Below are 19,634 nucleotides of genomic sequence, written 5' to 3'. Positions count from 1 at the left end.
CCCACCTAATACATTGTTACCCTAGCTAAGTACATGTACAGTCATTTAATGAAATCAAAGTTGATTCTTTACCTTAAGGTCACATCTCTGATACCCATATTGCTTGGTGTTGAAGAAGTTCATTGATAACAGCTGTGAATATGCTCAGCAAATGAGCATCCATATTACTGGGGAGGCAGGTAGAAAATTGCAAGTATTCACAACCGTTTGTATGAAGGGATTTCCTTTGCTCGGTCCCAAATGGCTGACCCACTTCTGGCTTTGTAAGACTGGCAAGGTATAGTTTTATTTTTATTTAGAGATAAAGGATGATAACAGGCCTTTCTGGGACAACAAGACCATGCTGCCCTATTAACCTACTAACTCGTACATCTTTAGAACATGGGCGGAACCTAGAATACTCAGAAGAAGCCCATGTGGTCACGAGGAAGAGCATACAAACTCATTACAGACAACAGCAGGAACTGAGCCCAAATTGCCGGCACTGTAGCACTGTAGCACCTGCCACTATGCTATCATGCCACCTAGTAATCTTAGTGGGGGCGGGTCATTTGTTCAAAGGTCCAAGAGGTTTAAGGAAGGTCAATCTGCTCCTGCCATTCATAGGATTAGTTTTAGCTACCTTGAGAGTATGTTGAAGATGGGGATAACTGACACCATAGTTTTATTCTTAATAGGAGATTCGAAATGTTATTAAAGGATTCACAGGCTTTTCTAAAACATCTCAGCATGATTATACATGAGTGCTCTGGTTCTATATCTGCAGATTGATTATTCAATATGTTATTAATTTAACATCCATTGTAATAAATTGCATGGGTGATCTGCAAAGATTCAGACTCAATTATTATAATTAATCAGTACCAGCCATTTCAATCCCTGAAACAACACAAAGAATTCCAATGAAAATGGTTAGTGGGTGTTTATTCTATGGAACTGAAATGAAAAGAAGTAAAGGAAATCTCAGTTTAATCACCAGGTGATGAAAACATTGCTGTAACGGAGATGATTCTTCACTCAGAGGCTTCTAGGAAACCACTGCTGAAAAGGTCAATAATGTCTCGCAAGTCTAAAGATGGTGTAAAATTTGACAGCTTATAATACTAACAACTTATTTATTGAGCACTTTTCATACAAACAATGTAGTTAAAGTGCTTTACAATGGGGTGGCACCGTAGTAGAGACTCAGGTTCAATTCGTATCGCTGTCTATAAGGAGTCTCTGTGACTGCACAGGTTTCCTCTGAGTGCTCTGGTTTCCTCCTACAGTCCAAAGACATATTGGCCCATATCCTTAGTTCTATCTACCAGCATATTGCACCAAACCCCTCCCATTCATATCCAAACTTTGTTTAAACATTACAATTGAACTCACATCTATTACTTCCGCTGGCAGCTTGTTCACGCTTACATCATCCTCTGAGGGAAGAAATTCCTTCTCATGATCCCAGCAACTATTTCATCTTTCACCCTAAACCAATAACTTCTAGATCCAGTGTCACCCAGCTTGAAGGGGAAAAGGCATGTCATCATATTACCTGGAAGATTTCCCCTTGTTCTCTTGCATTCATTCCTTATCAGTTATTTCTTCTATGGTCTGTTACATCAAGAAGTCACAGTGTAACATTTTGCTTATGCAGTGTTTTTAACTTGGATGAGCTACATAAAAGCTCAGAATTGGGTGTACTTCATTGTGCAATACATTAATAGCATTGATTGGGTTTGAGGAGGGCCAGAGGATACGATGGTCATTTAAGATGCTGAATGGATGGTTAGCCAGGTGAGGATAATGGGAGCTAGCAGCTGGGCGTACAGTTCCAGAGGGGCAGCTGGGCGTACAGTTCCAGAGGGGCGGCAGCTGGGCGCACAGTTCCAGAGGGGCGGCAGCTGGGCGCACAGTTCCAGAAGGGAGGCAGGTGGGCGCACAGTTCCAGAGGGGCGGCAGGTGGGCGCACAGTTCCAGAGGGGCGGCAGCTGGGCGCACAGTTCCAGAGGGGCGGCAGGTGGGCGCACAGTTCCAGAGGGGCGGCAGCTGGGCGCACAGTTCCAGAGGGGCGGCAGGTGGGCGCACAGTTCCAGAGGGGCGGCAGCTGGGCGCACAGTTCCAGAGGGGCGGCAGGTGGGCGCACAGTTCCAGAGGGGCAGGTGGGCACACAGTTCCAGAGGGGCAGGTGGGCACACAGTTCCAGAGGGGCAGGTGGGCACACAGTTCCAGAGGGGTGAAATATTCAGCAGCTTGCTCTGATCTACGCACCGATCTGGCAGTTCTGCCGAACTCCCACAAGTTTTAACATTCCAGACACTTACCCTTGCATCATTTTGATATCTGAAACAATTCAAGACTGCGGTGAGTGCATATGCCTGGGCAGTAGGTGTAATCTGAACCATTATGGCATCACTTCTACCCCAACTACCAATCTCAGCTTTGCCTTCAATTATCTGCTTCTTCAGAACATAGAACAACACAGCACAGGAGCAAGCCCTTCAGCCCAAAATGGTGTCCATACTAACTAGTCATTAAATGCTCAACTAAAGTAATCCATTCTATCTACATAAGTACGTTACTTTACCATAATAAGGGCTATACTATGCTATACTAAAGAAAAAGGGGGAAGAAGCAGCAGAGGGAAGCAATGGGTAAGCAAGGAGATGAGGTGAGAGAGGGAAAAGGGGATTGGAAATGGAGAAGGGGGGAGGTGGGTGGGGGCCATTACCGTAAGTTTGATAAATCGATGTTCATGCCATCAGGTTGGAGACTACCCAAATGGAATATAAGGTGTTGTTCCTCAAACCTAAGCGTGGCCTCTTCACGACAGTAGAAGAGGCCGTGGACAGTCATACTGGAATGGGAATGGGAAGTGGAATTAAAATGGATGGCCACTGGGAGATCCTGCTTGTTCTGGTGGACAGAGCGTGCATGCTTGGTGAAGCTGTCTCCCAATCTACATCAGGTCTCACCAATGTACAGGAAGCCACACCGGTAGCACCGAACACAGTACATGACCCCAACAGACTCACAGGTGAAATGTTGCCTCGCCTTAAAGGACTACTTAGGCCCCTGGGTGGCAATGAGGGAGGAAGTGTAAGGGCAGGTGTAGCACTAATTCTGCTTGCAAGGATAAGTGCCAGGAAGGAGAAATGAATGGACAAGGAAGTCAAGTATGGAGCGATCCCTGCGGAAAACTGTGTTGGTGAATCCCTGCGCTTGGTGGTGGCAGGAGTTTCGGAGAATTATGTGCTGGACGCAGAAGCTGGTGGGGTGGCAGGTGAGGTCTTGGGCTGCATTCTTAAGTGGAAGGGTGAACAGTCAGAGGTCGTGGTCCATGTAGGTACCAATGACATGGGTAGGACCAGTGACGAGGTTCTACAGAGGGAGTTCGGGAAGTTAGGTGCCATGTTAAAGGGCAGGACCTCCAGGGCTGTGAACTCAGGATTGCTACCCACATCAAGTGCTAGTGAGGCCAGAACTAGGAAGATTATACAGTTTAACAGGTGGCTAAGGAGTTGGTGTTGGAGGGGGGGCGTATGATCTTTAGATCAATGGGCTCTCTTCCAGGGAAGGTGGGACCTGTACAGAAGGGACAGTTTACACCTGAACTGGAGGGGGACTACTATCCTAGTAGGAAGGCTTGTTAATTCTGCACAGTGGGGTTTAAACTAGAGTTGCAGGGTGATGGGAGCCAGTGTGCCAGAACAGTTAGTGGAGACAGATGTTGGAAGACCTCGGACAGAGTCAGGAATCAAAAAGTTGAGCATGGTGCGATTAGTGTCCCAAGTTGTGTAAATTTCAGTACAAGAATTATCGCAGGAAAGGCGGATGAGTTCAGAGTATGGGTCAACACCTGGAATTATGACATTGTAACCATTAGTGAAACTTGGTTGCAGGAGGGACCGGACTGACAGCTCAATATTCTAGGCTTCTGTTGTTTTAGACTTGACAGTGCAGGAGGGATTACAGGAGGAAGGGTGGTGTCATTACTCAGGGAAAATGTCATAGCAATGCTCCATTAGGACAGACTGGAGAACTCGTTTAGTGAAGTATTTTGGGTGGAACTGAGAAATAAGAAAGGTATGACCATGTTAATGGGGCTATATTACAGGCCATCCAAAAGTCCTAAGGATTTAGAGGAACAAATTTGTCAAGAGATCGCAGACTAACAAGAAGCATAAGGTTGTTATAGTAGGTGATTTTAACTTTCCACATATTGACCGGGAATCCCATACTGTAAAGGAACAGATGGTATAGAGTTTGTCAAATGTGTTTAGGAAAGTTTCATTCATCAGTATGTAGAAGTCCCAACTGGAGCGAGTGCAATACTGGATCTGCTATTAGGAAATGAGACGAGGCAGGTGACAGAAGTATGTGTATGGGAACAATTTGCATCTACTGACCACAATGTCATTAGCTTCAAAGTAAATATGCAAAAATATAGGCTGGTCACGGGTTGAGATTCAAAATTGGAGAAAGGCTAGTTTTGGTTGTATCAGAAGTTATCTGGCAAGTGAGGATTGGGACAGGTTGTTTTCTGGCAAAGTGTACTTGGTAAGAGGGAGTCCTTCAAACGCAAAATTTTGAGAGTACAAAGCTTGTGTGTGCCTGTCAGAATAAAGATAAAGATAATAAGTGCAGGAACCTTGACTTTCAAGAGATATTGAGGGCCTGGTTAGGAGAGAAAAAGGAGGTGCATAGCAGGTATAGGCAGGTAGGAAGAAATGAGGTGATTATGGAGTATAGGAAATGCAAGAGAATACTAAAGAAAGAAATCAGAAGGGCTAAAAGAAGGCATGAAGTTGCTCTAGCAGACATGGTGAAAGAGAATCCTAAGGGATTCTACAGATATGTTAAGATCAAAAGGACTGCAAGGGACAAAATTGGTTCTCTGGAAGACCAGAATGGTAATTCAGGTGTGGTGCCAAAGCAGATGAGGGAGATCTTAGATGAATTCTTTGCAGCAGAATTTACTCAGGAGATGGACACAGAGTCTGTAGAAGTGAGGCAAAGCAGCAACAACTTCATGGACCCTGTACAGATTGCAGAGGAGGAGTTGTTTGCTATGCTGAGGCGTATCAGGGTGGATAAATCCCCAGGGTCTGACAAGGTGTTCCCCTGGACCCTACGGGAGGCAAATGCAGAAGTGTCCAGGGTCCTAGCAGAGATATTTAGATCATCCTTTGTGACAGGCGAAGTACCAGAGGACTGGAGGATAGCCAATGTTGTTCTGCTGTTTAAGAAAAGCTCTAAACACAAACCAGGAAATCGTAGGTCAGTGAGGGTGACATCAGTTGTGGGGAAGTTATGGGAAGGTATTGTAAGGGACTGGATATATAAGTATTTGGATAGACATGGACAGATTACGGACAGTCAGCATGGCTTTGTGTGTGTTAGATAATGTCTAACCAATATTTTAAAGTTCTTTGAGGAAGTTACCAGGAAAGTGGATGAAGGCAAGGCAGTGAACTTTGTCTACGTGTACTTAGGCAAGGCATTTGTTAAGGACCCGTGTGGGACATTGGTCAAAAAGATTCAGTCACTCAGCATTCAAGATGAGCTGGTAAATTGAATTAGGCCTTGACTTTGTGGGAGAAGCCAGGGAGTGGTAGTAGATGGTTGCCTTTCTGACTGGAGGTCTGTGACTAATGGTGCACCACAGGGATTAGTACTGGGTCTGTCGTTGTTTGTCATCTACAGTATATCAATAATCTGGATGATAATGCAGTTAACTGGATCAGCAAATTTGCAGATGACACCTGCAAATTTGGGAGTGTAGTCGACAGTGAGAAAGGATATCATGGCTTTCGAAGGGATCTGCATCAGCTGGGAAAATGGGCTGAAAAAATGGCACATGGAATTGAATACAGACAAGTGCGAGGAGTGCTGTAGAACAAAGGGATCTGGGAATACAAATATATAATTCATTGTAAGTGGTGTCACATGTAGATAGGGTCGTAAAGAAAGCTTTTGGCACATTGGCCTTCATAAATTAATGTATTGAGTACAGGAATTGGGATGTTATGTTGAAGTCATATAGACTATGACATTGGTATAATCTAATTTGGAGTATTGTGTGCAGTTTCGGTCACCTACTGCAGGAAAGATATAAACAAGGTTAAAAGAGTAAAAGAAAATTTACAAGGATGTTACCAGGTCTGGAGGACTTATTTTTAAAGGAAAGATTGAATAAGTTTGGACTGTATTCCTTAGAACATAGAAAATTGAGAGGAGATTTGATAGAGGTATACAAAATTATGACCGGTATAGATTAGCTTTTTACACTGAGGTTGGGTGGGACTACAACCAAAGGTCATGGGTTAAGGGTGAATGGTAAAACATTTAAGGGGACTGTGAGGGGAAACTTCTTCATTCAGAAGATCTTGAGAGTGTACAATGACCTGCCAGCACAAGTGGTGTATGTGAGCTCGATTTCAATGTTGAAGAGAAGTTTGGATAGGTACATGGAAGGTAGGTGTATGGAAGGCTATAGTCCCATAAGATGTGGAGAGAATATTTCCTGTAGTGGGGAGGGTGGGGTCTAGGACCAGAGGGCATAACCTCAGAATAGAAGGATATCCATTTAGAATGGAGATGAGAAGGAATTTTTTTAGCCAGATGGTAGTGAATCTGTGGAATTCGCTACCACAGGCAGCTATAGAGGCCAGGTCATTGTTTGTATTCAAGGGGAAGGCTGATAGGTTCTTGAAAGATTATGAGGAGAAGGCAGGAGAATGGAGTTGAGAGAGAAATGGATCAGCCATGATCAAATGGCAGAGCAGACTCAATGGGCCAAATAGCCTAATTTTGCTCCAATGTCTTATAGTCCAAAATTAATCTAAATTGCGGGCATGATGAGTAATGTTCACAATGGCAATGTAAACAGTGGAGGAGGGGCAAATTATTCAGCTGAAGATGTTACATTACCGGTGACATGTACCTATGTCTCTATTTATCTGACTTAGTCATGCCATCCTTTTTCCCCCACCTGCCAAAAAGATATTAACTCAACTTTGAAATGCTCAGTTGAGCCCCAGTTGTTGGAGAGTGTAGCAGATTTCGTTAAACTGTGTTAATAGATGGTTTCTCTGAGTCATGCACTTCAAACCACTGATTGGTCCCGAATATCCTCAATATCAGAAGCTCTGGTCCTCTCAAACCTAATCTAAATGACCTACTGTTGTCCATGATTATTGGAGCAAATTCTTGGCTCATAACTATGTCAGGCAACTGAATCCATGATTTTCCACCTGCACAACTGAGAATGACTGGAGTATAGTTTCAAGACCATTTTGCCTTTAAGTATGCACCCTGAGCAAATAACACAACATTATATTTGTGTTTGTTGCTCTGGATTTCCAGCATTTCAGAGCGTCTTGTGTTTATGATAGATAGTTATCATTTTCCTCTCAGTAAATGAGATGGATACAAATGTGATGTCTGATGAATGAATCTCAGGGTTATATATGCTGACATATATGTACTTTGATAATTAAATTTACTTTGATCATCCTCTGGATGTGTAATAAATACTGTTCAGAGTGCCAGTCTCCCAATTTGTTGTCTGATTTTACAATGTATGGTGCACTTGTGCACCTTGTATTAGAGACAAATACAGGCTCCTGGCTTTTCAGGTAACACTCACAAAATGCTTGAAGAAATCAGCAAGCCGGGCAGTATCTATGGAAAAGGGTAAACAGTCTTCCTTTTGGGCCAAGATCCTCCTTCAAGACTGTAGAAGACCTGAAGAAGCGTCTCGGCCTGAAACGTCGACTGTTTACTCTTTTCCATAGATGCTGCCTGGCCTGATCAGTTCCTCCAGGATTTTGTGTGTGACACTTTCAATTTCCAGCATCTGCAGCTTTTCCCATGTTTGTGGATTTGCAGGTAGTTGCTTTCTTCAAGAGCTTAGACTTAACTGTATTATGTCCTCACTGGTGACATTTCTGGAACTGGACCATTTTTACTGGGCATTCTGTGTCCACATCTTTATTCTTTTTCCTGGGACTTTTTGCCTTGGAGCATAAGAAAAAAAAAGGGAGATTTGTTAGAGGTACATAAAATTATGAATGGTATCGATGGGGGTAAATGCAAGCAGGCTTTTTTTCTCTGCTGTCGGGTAAGGCTAGAACTAGAGGGCATGGGTTAAGGGTGAAAAATGAGGTGTTTAAGGGGAACATGTCGGGAACTTCTTCACTGAGGAGGTGTTTGAGAGTGTGGAACAAGCTGCCAGTGGAAGTGGTGGATATGAATTCTATTTCACTATTTAAGAGAAATTAGGATAAGTACAAGGATGGGAGGGGTAGGGAGGGCTGTAGCACAGGTGCAAGTTGATGGGACTAGGCAGAATAATAGTTCAGCACGGACTAGATGTTTCTGTGCTGGAGTGCTCTACATGTCTCAGCTCCACTGTTGCCATTTCTGTGGCTTGTACGTTTGTACTTCAGAACCAGGTTCTGCATGAAACTATATCTCACTCTTAGTGCCACCTGTGTTCTTGTGGGTGTTTTACATGCTCCATGGAACATTGGTTCTAGCAACAACAAATACTGTACTTCTGGTCAGGGTTCTCCCATTCCATAGTCTGCAGACTGAGCACTCCCACACGGACCAATAATGTGCCATTCACCTAGACTCCTAAGCCTGACTACATATTCATCATGTTAGTTCAGCGTTAAACACCATCAATCCCACAGTCTTGATCGAAAAGCTACAGAACCTGGGCAATGTCCCTCTGCAATTGGACTCTTAACTTCCTAACCACAAGACCACAATCTATGTGGATTGATAATAATAGCTCCTCTTCCCTGACAATCAACACTGGTGCTTACTGCTCTACTCTCTCAATGCCTATGTCTGTGTGGCTAAGTGTAGCTCAAATGCCATCTGAAGATGCAACCATTGTTGGCAGAATCTCAGATGGAGACGAGAGGGCATACAGGAGCGAAATATACCAACTCATTGAATGGTGTAGCAGCAACAACCTCACACTCAATGTCAGAAGCTGATTGTGGACTTCAGAAAGAGTAAGATCAGGGAATATGAACTAGTTGTCATAGAGGGATCAGAAGTGGAGAGAATGAGCATTTCAAGTTCCTGGGTGTCAAGATCTTTGAGGACCTAACTTGGTCCCGACATATTAATGCAGCAAAAAGAAGGCATGACAGTGGCTATATTTCATTAGAAGTTGGAGGAGATTTGTTTTGTCAGCCTAAAACACTCAAAAACTTCTACAGATGTACCGTGTTCTGGCAGGCTGCATCACTGTGGGAGTGAGATGGGAGGGAGGGGATGGCCAGCTACTGCATATGATCAAAAGAAGCTAAAAAAGTTGTAAAATTAGTCAGTTCCATCTAGCCTCTGTAGTATCCAAAACATCTTCAAGGAGCAGTGTCTCAGAAAGGTGGTGTCCATTAAGAAGGACTCCCATCACCCAGAATATCCCCTCTTTTCATTGTTACCATCAAAAAGTAAGTATAGAAGTTTAAAGGCACACACTCAGTAATTCAGGAACAGCTTCTTACCCTCCGCCATCCGATTCCTAAGTGAACATTGAACTCATGGATACAACCTCATTTATTTTAATATTATTTGTATTTTTGCACTGTTTTCATGTAGCTATTTAATATACAAATATTTACTTACTGTAATTGATTTACTTATTTTTCTATATTATCGTGTACTGCATTGTACTGCTGTCACTAAGCTAACAAATTTCACAACATATGCCAGCGATATTAAACCTGATTCTGATGTTTGTTGTCTGTGACATATTCATCACCTTTTCCTTCCTGATGTTTGCCACGTGCCAAATTTGTAATATTAAAAAATCTCTGATTAAAATGCCCCTTAAATGTTCTTCCTCTGTTGGCCTAAGAGAACAAGAGTCCTAGCTTCAAACAGTGCAGTAACATGGTCACATTTGTGTAATTGGGGCTCGTTGGGCTGGAAGGGCCTATTACTGTGCTGTATCTCTAAAGAAAAGTAATAGGGCCTTCAGCCCACCTGAGATACCACTAACCATCAAGCACCCATTCACATTAATCCTACACCAATTTTACTTTGTTCTCCCTACATTCCCATTATCTATCCTCAGATTCTGTCATTCACCTACATAAAAGCAACTTGAGTTCAGGATAAGATGGGGCTTTTTCCCCTGAGGGATGACCTGATAGGAGTATATAAAATCACGAGGGGCATGGAGTCTACAACTAGAAGGCAAAAGCATAAGGAGTGAGAGGGGAGATAGATAGATAGTTACCTTATTGATCCCAAGGGTAATTACAGGGTCACTGTAGCATTACAAATGCACAGATATACAAATATTAGAAGAAAAGTAAGAAAGAATTTAAAAAAATTACCTCAAACAGTCTAACAGGAGGGGGTCATCACTTCTCCGGCTATAAGTTGACATTAAAGAGCCTAATGGCCGAGGGTTAGAATGATCTCATGTAGCACTCGTTGGAGCAGTGCAGTTGTCTTGTCTATTACTGAAAGTGCTTCTCTGTTCAGCCAAGGTGGCAGCAGAGGGTGAGAAACATTGTCCAGAATTGCCAGGATTTTCCGTAGGGTCCTTTGTTCTACCACACCCTCCACTGTGTCCAGCTTGACTCCTATAACAGAGCCAGCCTTTCTAATCAGTGTATTGACCCTATCGGCATCACCCATGTTGATGTCATTACCAGAAGGCAGTGCAGACTTAGTCTTCCTAAAGTCCATCACCGTCTCCTTTGTCTTACTGATGGTGAGCTGCAGATGATTCAGCTTGCACCATTTGACAACATCCTCCACCAGGGCCCTGTATTCATCCTCCCATCCTCCCTCCTATTGCTGAATCATCAGAGAATTTCTGCAGATGACATGACTCAGTGTTGTAATTAAAGTCCAAGGTATACAGGGTAAACAGAAAAGGAATCAATACAACCCTCTGTGGGGCCCCAGTGCTGCCTATAGCCATGTCTGACACACAGCTCTGAAGCCACACGATCTGTAGTCTGCCAGTCAGGTAGTCCATTGTCCAGGATACCATGGAAGTGCCAACCTGCATTGAATGGAGATTTAAAGGGGCAGTTTTTTCACATAGAGGATGATAGGTTTCTGGAACAAACTACCAGAGATGCTTATAAGTTTAAAAATACATTTGAACACATATGTGGTTAGGAAAGGTTTGGAGGGATATGAGGCAAACACAGAAGCCAACTTGGTTAGCATGGATAAGTTGGGTTGAAGCGTCTGTTTCTGTGCAGCAAAACTCTAAAATTATACCTCTTTGAACCACAGCCACCACCAACTCACACAAGCATCTCAGGGGAATCCAAGCAGGAAGAATGTGCAAACTCTGCACAGATGGTGCCAGAGGTCAGAACTGAACCTGGGTCACTAGATCTGTGAGCTTTGCCACCTTCATCCATAGTTCAGAGTTTGTAGGACCACCAACATCGAATCTGTCCTTGGCCCAGCAGTAGATGCAACAGTATCAGCCTCCCATCCTCACCTATTGCTGTATTACTCTGTTCCAGGTCCTCCCCCAGGACGTAGATCAGGGTTTCCCAACCTGGGGTCCACGGTCTCCTTGCTTCATTGTATTGGTCCATGCATAAAAAAGGTTGGGAAGTCCTGACCTAGATGATATTGCACACCCTTCAGACCACTTCCACCCATTCCCTATTGGTAGCCAGCAATATCTGGCAAGCTCACTGTCACATCCAAAGCCTGACATAATCGCTGTTCTACCATTATTATGGCCCTCTTAATCCATTCAGCAACAACTCAGTGAACGCATGACCATTGCAGTGTCCATGTCTTGTTTGTTGCTGATGTTCAGACACATAACAAAAATATTGCTACCAACATACATCTCGAATGAAGGCAATCAACTCACAACTGGTAGTAGTGGCTGGTGCAGTAATATATTGAAGGTAATGACTCACATGACATACTGAATATTTAAAGGTATACGGAAAAGCCATACTTGAAATATTGTGTTCAGCTTTTGCCACTCTGCTATAAGGAAGATGCCACTGAGTTAAAAAGAGTGCAGAGGAGATATATGAGGATGTTTCCAGACTTGAGGGACAGACTTACGAAGAGAGGTTGAGTAGGTTGGGACTTTTTTAAAGGAATGAGGAATAATCTTATCAAAGTGTACACAGACAATTATGAGGATCAGAAATTTACCTCGAACTTTCAATGTACAACGTCATTTTTTCCAGCATTGGGTCATCAAACTAGAAGATGCAGGCTTTAGGTAAGGGGGGGGGAAGATTTAATAGGAACCTGAGAGGCAACTTTTTCATTCCAGATAATGGTCAGTATATTGAATGAGCTGCCAGTGGAAGTGGTTACAGTACCTTACAACATTTGAAAGGTACTTTGAGTAGTACATGGAGAGGAAAGGGGCAACTACATTCAAATGGGATGAACATATTTGGGAATCTTGGTTGGCATGGTCCATTTGGACCAAAGGGCCAGTCTCTTGGCTTTATGACTCCACTAATTGGGTAATGGGATAGAGATACATCTCTACCAAAGGAGGTGAAACTATTCTTTCCCTCCATTAACCTACAGGTCACCCTTGAGCAAAGTGTAGCACCCGTTTAGCAACCCCCCCCCCCCCCCCAGTCAGGGTCACGTAAACCTATGGGAGCAGATAGTGAATTACCATATGAGCAGCTGGTGCACATCACAAGACCTGGTTATGCAACCACTGACACCAGGCAGACAATCTCTGAAGAGCATTGATCATGGCTGGGGTCACCTGTTTTGTAAATATACTGCCCAGAAGAAGGCCCCTCTGTAGAAAAAATTGCCACGGACAACCATGGTCAGGGAGATCTTGATCATCCATGTCATATGACATGGCACATAATGATGATGGATTCTCAAAAATCCTAGAGTAAAGAGTAAACTGAATGTAAAAGAGATGTAATAGGTGCTATGAATATAAGATAGCTACCAATGTGTCAATTAAGAATACCCTAGAATCTTCAAACCTACCTCAAGAAGTTGAAAATAGATGCATTTCGGGTGAGGTTAGAAAATAGCATGGGGTGGATAGCATATGTTGCAAGGATGAGGTGAAGAGGGGTGAAAACATTCTGTGAAAGAATTTGTTCGCAAATTTTGCAAACACATTGTGCAACACCACATCACCACTGCACTCATGATGAAACTATGTTGGTTGATTTGAGTGACTAACAAGAGTTGGGTGTTCCCTACAAATCAAGAGACACGTTAACTCCAGCTTTTCTGAATACCTTTACTTAGACTCAAAATTTAATCCCTTAATTGCACTCAGATAGTTTGTTACCATCTCTTTTTCTAGCTTCAGGGTATGCTGACTGCTTGGACGTGGAGCAGGATTTCTCTCTGAGAATTTAGCAAGAGCTGAATCAATCCCAGATATGACAGTTCCAAGCATTGTTCCTGTCACAAAGTTCTTTCACATATCAATCTACAGTGTTTTGACATTCTCTGAATTGAGGCATTTTACAGATTTTTCAGGTGGGTGGAGAGACTAAAGAAAATAACCAAACCACAGTGGATTTGGCTTCCTACTGCTCAATGCCAAAGATACGCACACGGCAGACGAGCAAGCAAGGACTACATTCAAATGAGATATCCTATGAGATATATGAAACATAAGTGGAGATGTGGAGAAAGCGAACCAGCTGAACAACTTCTTCAATAGGTTCGACAGCACAATCTCATCCTCACCGCAGAACTCCACACCAGGCTTACTTCCCTCACAGGAAAATAGCCACTCACAGGAGACCTTGCCCACGCCCAGGATTACGGCTGCACAGGTGGAAGGTCAACTGAGGAAGATCTGTACCAGCAAGGCGGCGGGACCGGATGGAGTTTCCCCACGATTACTGAGGGCCTGTGCGACTGAGCTGGGAGAACCACTACAGCGCATCTTCAACATGAGCCTGGAGCAGAGAAGAGTACCCAGACAGTGGAAAACATCCTGTATTGTCCCGGTACCGAAGAAACCACAACCAAAGGAGTTGAATGACTTCAGACCTGTTGCCTTGACGTCGCACGTGATGAAGACCATGGAGCGACTGATAATACAGAATCTGAGGCCACAAACCAGGCACGCCCGGGATCCTCTTCAGTTTGCGTATAAGGAGAAGGTGGGAGTGGAGGATGCTATCACGTATTTGCTGCACAAATCTCTCTCTCACCTAGATGGGGTCAGTGGTGCTGTGAGGATTACATTCCTTGACTTCTCTAGTGCCTTTAACACCATCCAGCCCAAGATCTTAAGGCACAAACTAACGGAGATGGGAGTAGACTCTCACATGGTGGATTGGATAGTGGACTACTTGACAGATAGACCTCAGTATGTGCGGTTGGGAGACTGTAGGTCTGACACGGTGGTCAGCAGCACAGGAGTGCCGCAGGGGACCGTGCTCTCTCCGGTCCTGTTCACCCTGTACACATTGGACTTCCAATATAACTCAGAGTCCTGCCATGTGCAGAAGTTTGCTGATGACACGGCCATAGTGGGGTGTGTCAGGAATGGACAGGAGGAGGATTATAGGAAACTGATACAGGACTTTGTGATATGGTGCAACTCAAACTACCTGCATCTCAATATCACCAAGACCAAGGAGATGGTGGTGGACTTTAGGAGATCTAGGCCTCATATGGAGCCAGTGATCATTAATGGAGAATGTGTGGAGCAGGTTAAGACCTACAAGTATCTGGGAGTACAGTTAGATGAGAAGCTAGACTGGACTGCCAACACAGATGCCTTGTGCAGGAAGGCACAGAGTCGACTGTATTTCCTTAGAAGGTTGGCGTCATTCAATGTCTGTAGTGAGATGCTGAAGATGTTCTATAGGTCAGTTGTGGAGAGCGCCCTCTTCTTCGTGGTGGCGTGTTGGGGAGGAAGCATTAAGAAGAGGGACGCCTCACGTCTTAATAAGCTGGTAAGGAAGGCGGGCTCTGTCGTGGGCAAAGTACTGGAGAGTTTAACATTGGTAGCTGAGCGAAGGGCGCTGAGTAGGCTACGGTCAATTATGGAAAACTCTGAACATCCTCTACATAGCACCATCCAGAGACAGAGAAGCAGTTTCAGTGACAGGTTACTATCGATGCAATGCTCCTCAGACAGGATGAAGAGGTCAATACTCCCCAATGCCATTAGGCTTTACAATTCAACCGCCAGGACTTAAGAACTTTTTAAAAGCTATTATTAATGCTTTTTGAGATAGTGATTTAGATGCATATCATATTTTTTACTGAGTTAAGTATTGTATGTAATTAGTTTTGCTACAACAAGTGTATGGGATATTGGAAAAAAAGTTGAATTTCCCCATGGGGATGAATAAAGTATCTATCTATCTATCTATCTATCTATCTTTCCCGTGATTCCAAAAACTTCAGCTGAAGGGCGTCAACAGGACCTCCTGCTGACTCTGGAATCCATAAATTAATCCTTACTCTTAATGTATTTTCACTAAAGGGAGTAAGTAAAACAAGACTCCAGAATGTGACTCATTTCTGGCTATTTGATGTCCAAATGGCCCTCTGAAATGGATTTCAGACTGCCTTGAAAAATGGTAGCTCCATTTTGCTGAGTGCTGATGACAGATCTCTGAATATCTCTTTACAACTCATGTATTCCATATTATTTTTAAAGCATTAGAACATAAAAGTAGAACATTCAGTAGAAGAGTACAGCACAAGAACAGGCCATTCAGCCCACAATGTTGTGCTAAACCAACTACATCAGTAATTAAACTCTTCTGCCATTACAATGTCCATATCCTTTCATTTTCCTCACATTCCTGTGCCTATCTAATCATCTTTTAGAAGTCCCTAGTGTATCTGCCTCTAACTCCACCATGACATGAACAGCACATTTCAGGCACCTACCGCCTCTCTCTGTGAAAAACAGACCTCTCACATCTCCTTTAAACTACCCCCTCCACCTTAAATGCATGGCCTCTTCTTTTGCATGGTGGTTGTTAGTTTTTGAGTGTTTATGTACAGCTTTTCAGTAAATTCCATTGTACCCCTTGTTTTTCTGCTAAATCCCTGCAAAAGAATGAATCAGACAGACAGACAGTCAGACAGACAGACATACTTTATTGATCCCGAGGGAAATTGGGTTTCGTTACGGCCGCACCAACCAAGAATAGTGCAGAAATATAGCAATATAAAACCATAAATAATTAAATAATAATAAGTTAATCATGCCGGGTGGAAATAAGTCTAGGATCAGCCTATTGGCTCAGGGTATCTGACACTCCGAGGGAGGAGTTGTGAAGTTTGATGGCCACAGGTACGAATGACTTCCTATGACGCTCAGTGTTGCATCTCGGTGGAATGAGTCTCTGGCTGAATGTACTCCTGTGCCTAATCAGTACATTATGGAGTGGATGGGAGTCATTGTCCAAGATGGCATGCAACTTGGACAGCATCCTCTTTTCAGACACCACCGTCAGAGAGTCCAGTTCCACCCCCACAACATCACTGGCCTTACGAATGAGTTTGTTGATTCTGTTGGTGTCTGCTACACTCAGCCTACTGCCCCAGCACACAACAGCAAACATGATAGCACTGGCCACCACAGACTCGTAGAACATCTTCAGCATCATCCAGCAGATGTTAAAGGACCTCAATCTCCTCAGGAAGTAGAGACGACTCTGACCCTTCTTGTAGACAGCCTCAGTGTTCTTTGACCAGTCCAATTTTCCCTAAAGGTTAATTTGCAGATGCAGTTTGTGGTGAGGAAAGCAAATGCAATATCAGCATTCATTTCAAGAAGACTATAATATAAAAGCAAGGATGAAGCGTTGAGTCTTTATAAAGCACTGCAGAATTGGGAGCAGTTTTGGGCCCCATATTTTAGAAAGGATGTGCTGAAACTGGAGATGGTTCAAAGTAGGTCATGAAAATGATTCCAGGATTGAATGACTTATCATATTGTTGGGCTTCAAATTCTGCCCTGTGTTCGTTTGGAAGAGAGACAACCAACACCTGATTATAGTGAAACGTGGCTTTATTGCAGAATCGTAACTGGCACAGCGAGTACACGGCGTCGCTGGAGAAGGCGCGTTCTGCCTTCCCCTTACATTCTGCTCTTATTTATACCCCTTTTCCCCATTCCAACCCCTCGCTACACATATTTGGTAAGGCCGAACTTTGTTGTACATATTAGGTAATATCGGGCACTTGTGTCCTCCTTATTGGCCCGATGCCATTCACTCACGAGTTACCTGTTTCTTTTGTTTATTGAATCGCATGACACTAGCAGTTTCGGTGTAGCGGAATCCCCAGTTTCACTTCCTCCCTCCCTTGTACTCCTGTCTCCTAATATCACGTGAGCCACTCCTGACCTGTAGTGGCAGTCTCGAATTAACCCTAACATTAACCCTAACACTATGAAGAGCATTTGATGGCTCTGGGCCTGTATTCACTAGAATTCAAGAGAATTAGGGGTGACCTCATTGAAACCTATTGAATGTTGAAAGGCCTTGAAAGAGTAGATGGGAGAGGATGTTTCCAATGGTGGGGGAATCTAAGACCAGAGGACACAGTCTGAGGATAGAGGAGTGTCTTTTTAGAATGGAAATGAGGAGGAATTTCTTTAGCCAGAGAGTGGTGAACCTGTGGAATTCTTTGCCACAGGCAGCTGTGGAGGCCAAGATTTTTTGTATATATAAAGCAGAGGTTGATAGATTCTTAATTGGTCAGGGGATGAAGGGATATGGATTGAAGGCAGGAGATTGCAACTGAGAGGAAAATTGGATCAGCCATGATGAAACAGCACAGCAGACTCAATGGGCCAAATGGCCTAGCTGTGTTCTTATATCTTATGGTCTTTGGAGGGGAATAAACAGTTGCCGGACTCAGTCATGGCCCAAACAATTGACTGTTTATTCCTCTCCATAGATGCTACCTGACTTGCGGAACTCCTCCAGCATTTTGTAGGTGATACCCTGACCCTGGATGTCTATATCTTGGCACAACTGGTCACTAAATTGGCCATCTCACTTTAAAAAGCCAAAGAACATTGAGAAGCATCATCTCAAGATGCAATGAGAATATAAAACACTCTGGAATGGTAAAGACATTTTGATCTGCCAAAGTCCTTCCAATAATAACATAAACCTTCATAAGCAGTTTTTATTTGATTTTATGCTTATGGAGTGCCCTGGAACATTTTTGTCATATTAATGGTGCTGCATACATGGATCAGAAAGAAATAAAACTATGCCAGAAATCCACAGCATGTCTGAAAAGAAAGGAACAGTGTTAGGGTCTTGGTTGATAACTTTCCAATAGAAGTTGGAACCTGCCCTCTAAAGAAAGTTCAAGACCCAAAACATTAACTCTGCTTTTTGATCCATGTTGACTAATTGAGGAATAATTCTACTTATTCAGATAACTTCCTAAATATACTTCCTGTGTACTTGCAATGGTTATAAAAATAAAACCATAAGACATAGGAGCTGAATTAATCGATTTGGCACATTGAACTTGCTCCACTATTCAATCATGACTGATTTAATTTCTTTCTCAGCCCCATTCTACAGCCTTCTCCCCATGATATTAAACACCTTTACTATTCAGGAACCTATAAACCTCTGCTTTAAATATCTTTCCCTTTAGAATTCAAAGTAAATTTTATTATCGAAGTATACATATATCACCATATGCAACCCTGAGATTCATCTTCTGAACAAATCTATAGAAAAGTAACTATAACGGGATCAATGAGAAACCAACCAGATTGCAGAAGAACTGTGCAAATGCAAATATAAATAAATAGCAATAAACAACAAAAACATAAGATATTGAGATACAGTCCTTGAAAATGAGTTCATTGGTTGTAGGAGCATTTCAATGATGGAACAAGTGAAGTTCAATGCAGTTATCCCTTTTTTATCAAGGGCCTGAGGGTTAAGGGGTAGTAACTGTTCCTGAACCTGGTATGTGTGAGTCCTGAGGCTGTTGTACCTTCTACCTGATCGCAACACTGAGCATTGCCTGGATAGCGGGGATCTCTGATGATAGATGCTGCTTTGCTACAACAGCATTTCATGTAGATGTGCTCAGTAAGGGCGGGGAGGGCTTTACCTGTGATGTGCTGGGCTGAATCAACTACTTTTTATAGGATATTCCATTCAAAGGCATTGGTGTTTCCATACTGTGATGCTGCCAATCAATATACTCTCCACAACTCACCTGCAGAAGTTTATCGAAGTTTTAGATGTCTTGTTGAATCTCTTCAAACTCCTGAGGAAGTACAGTTGCTGCTGTGCTTTCATCGCAATTGCACTTACATGCTTGGGACATAAATCCTCTGAAATAATAACAGCCAGAAATTTAAAGTTGATAACCCCTCCATCTCTGATCCTCTGATGAGGACTGGGTCATGGGCCTCTGGTTTCCCTTTCCTGAAGTCCACAATCAGTTCCTTGGTCTTGCTGACATTGAGTGAGAAGTAGCTGGTTGTGGCACCATTCAGACACATTTTCAATCTCCCTCCTATATGCTGATTCTTTACCAACCATCATTCGGCCGTGGTGTCATCAGCAAACTTGGATATGGCATTGGAGCTGTGCTTAGCCACACAGTCATAACTGTAAAGCATGTATAGCAGGCCAGTAAGCACACAGCCTTGA

Source organism: Hemitrygon akajei, chromosome 10 (genome assembly GCF_048418815.1).
Source record: "Hemitrygon akajei chromosome 10, sHemAka1.3, whole genome shotgun sequence".
NCBI lineage: Eukaryota > Metazoa > Chordata > Chondrichthyes > Myliobatiformes > Dasyatidae > Hemitrygon > Hemitrygon akajei.
Note: the sequence above shows the minus strand (reverse complement) of the source record.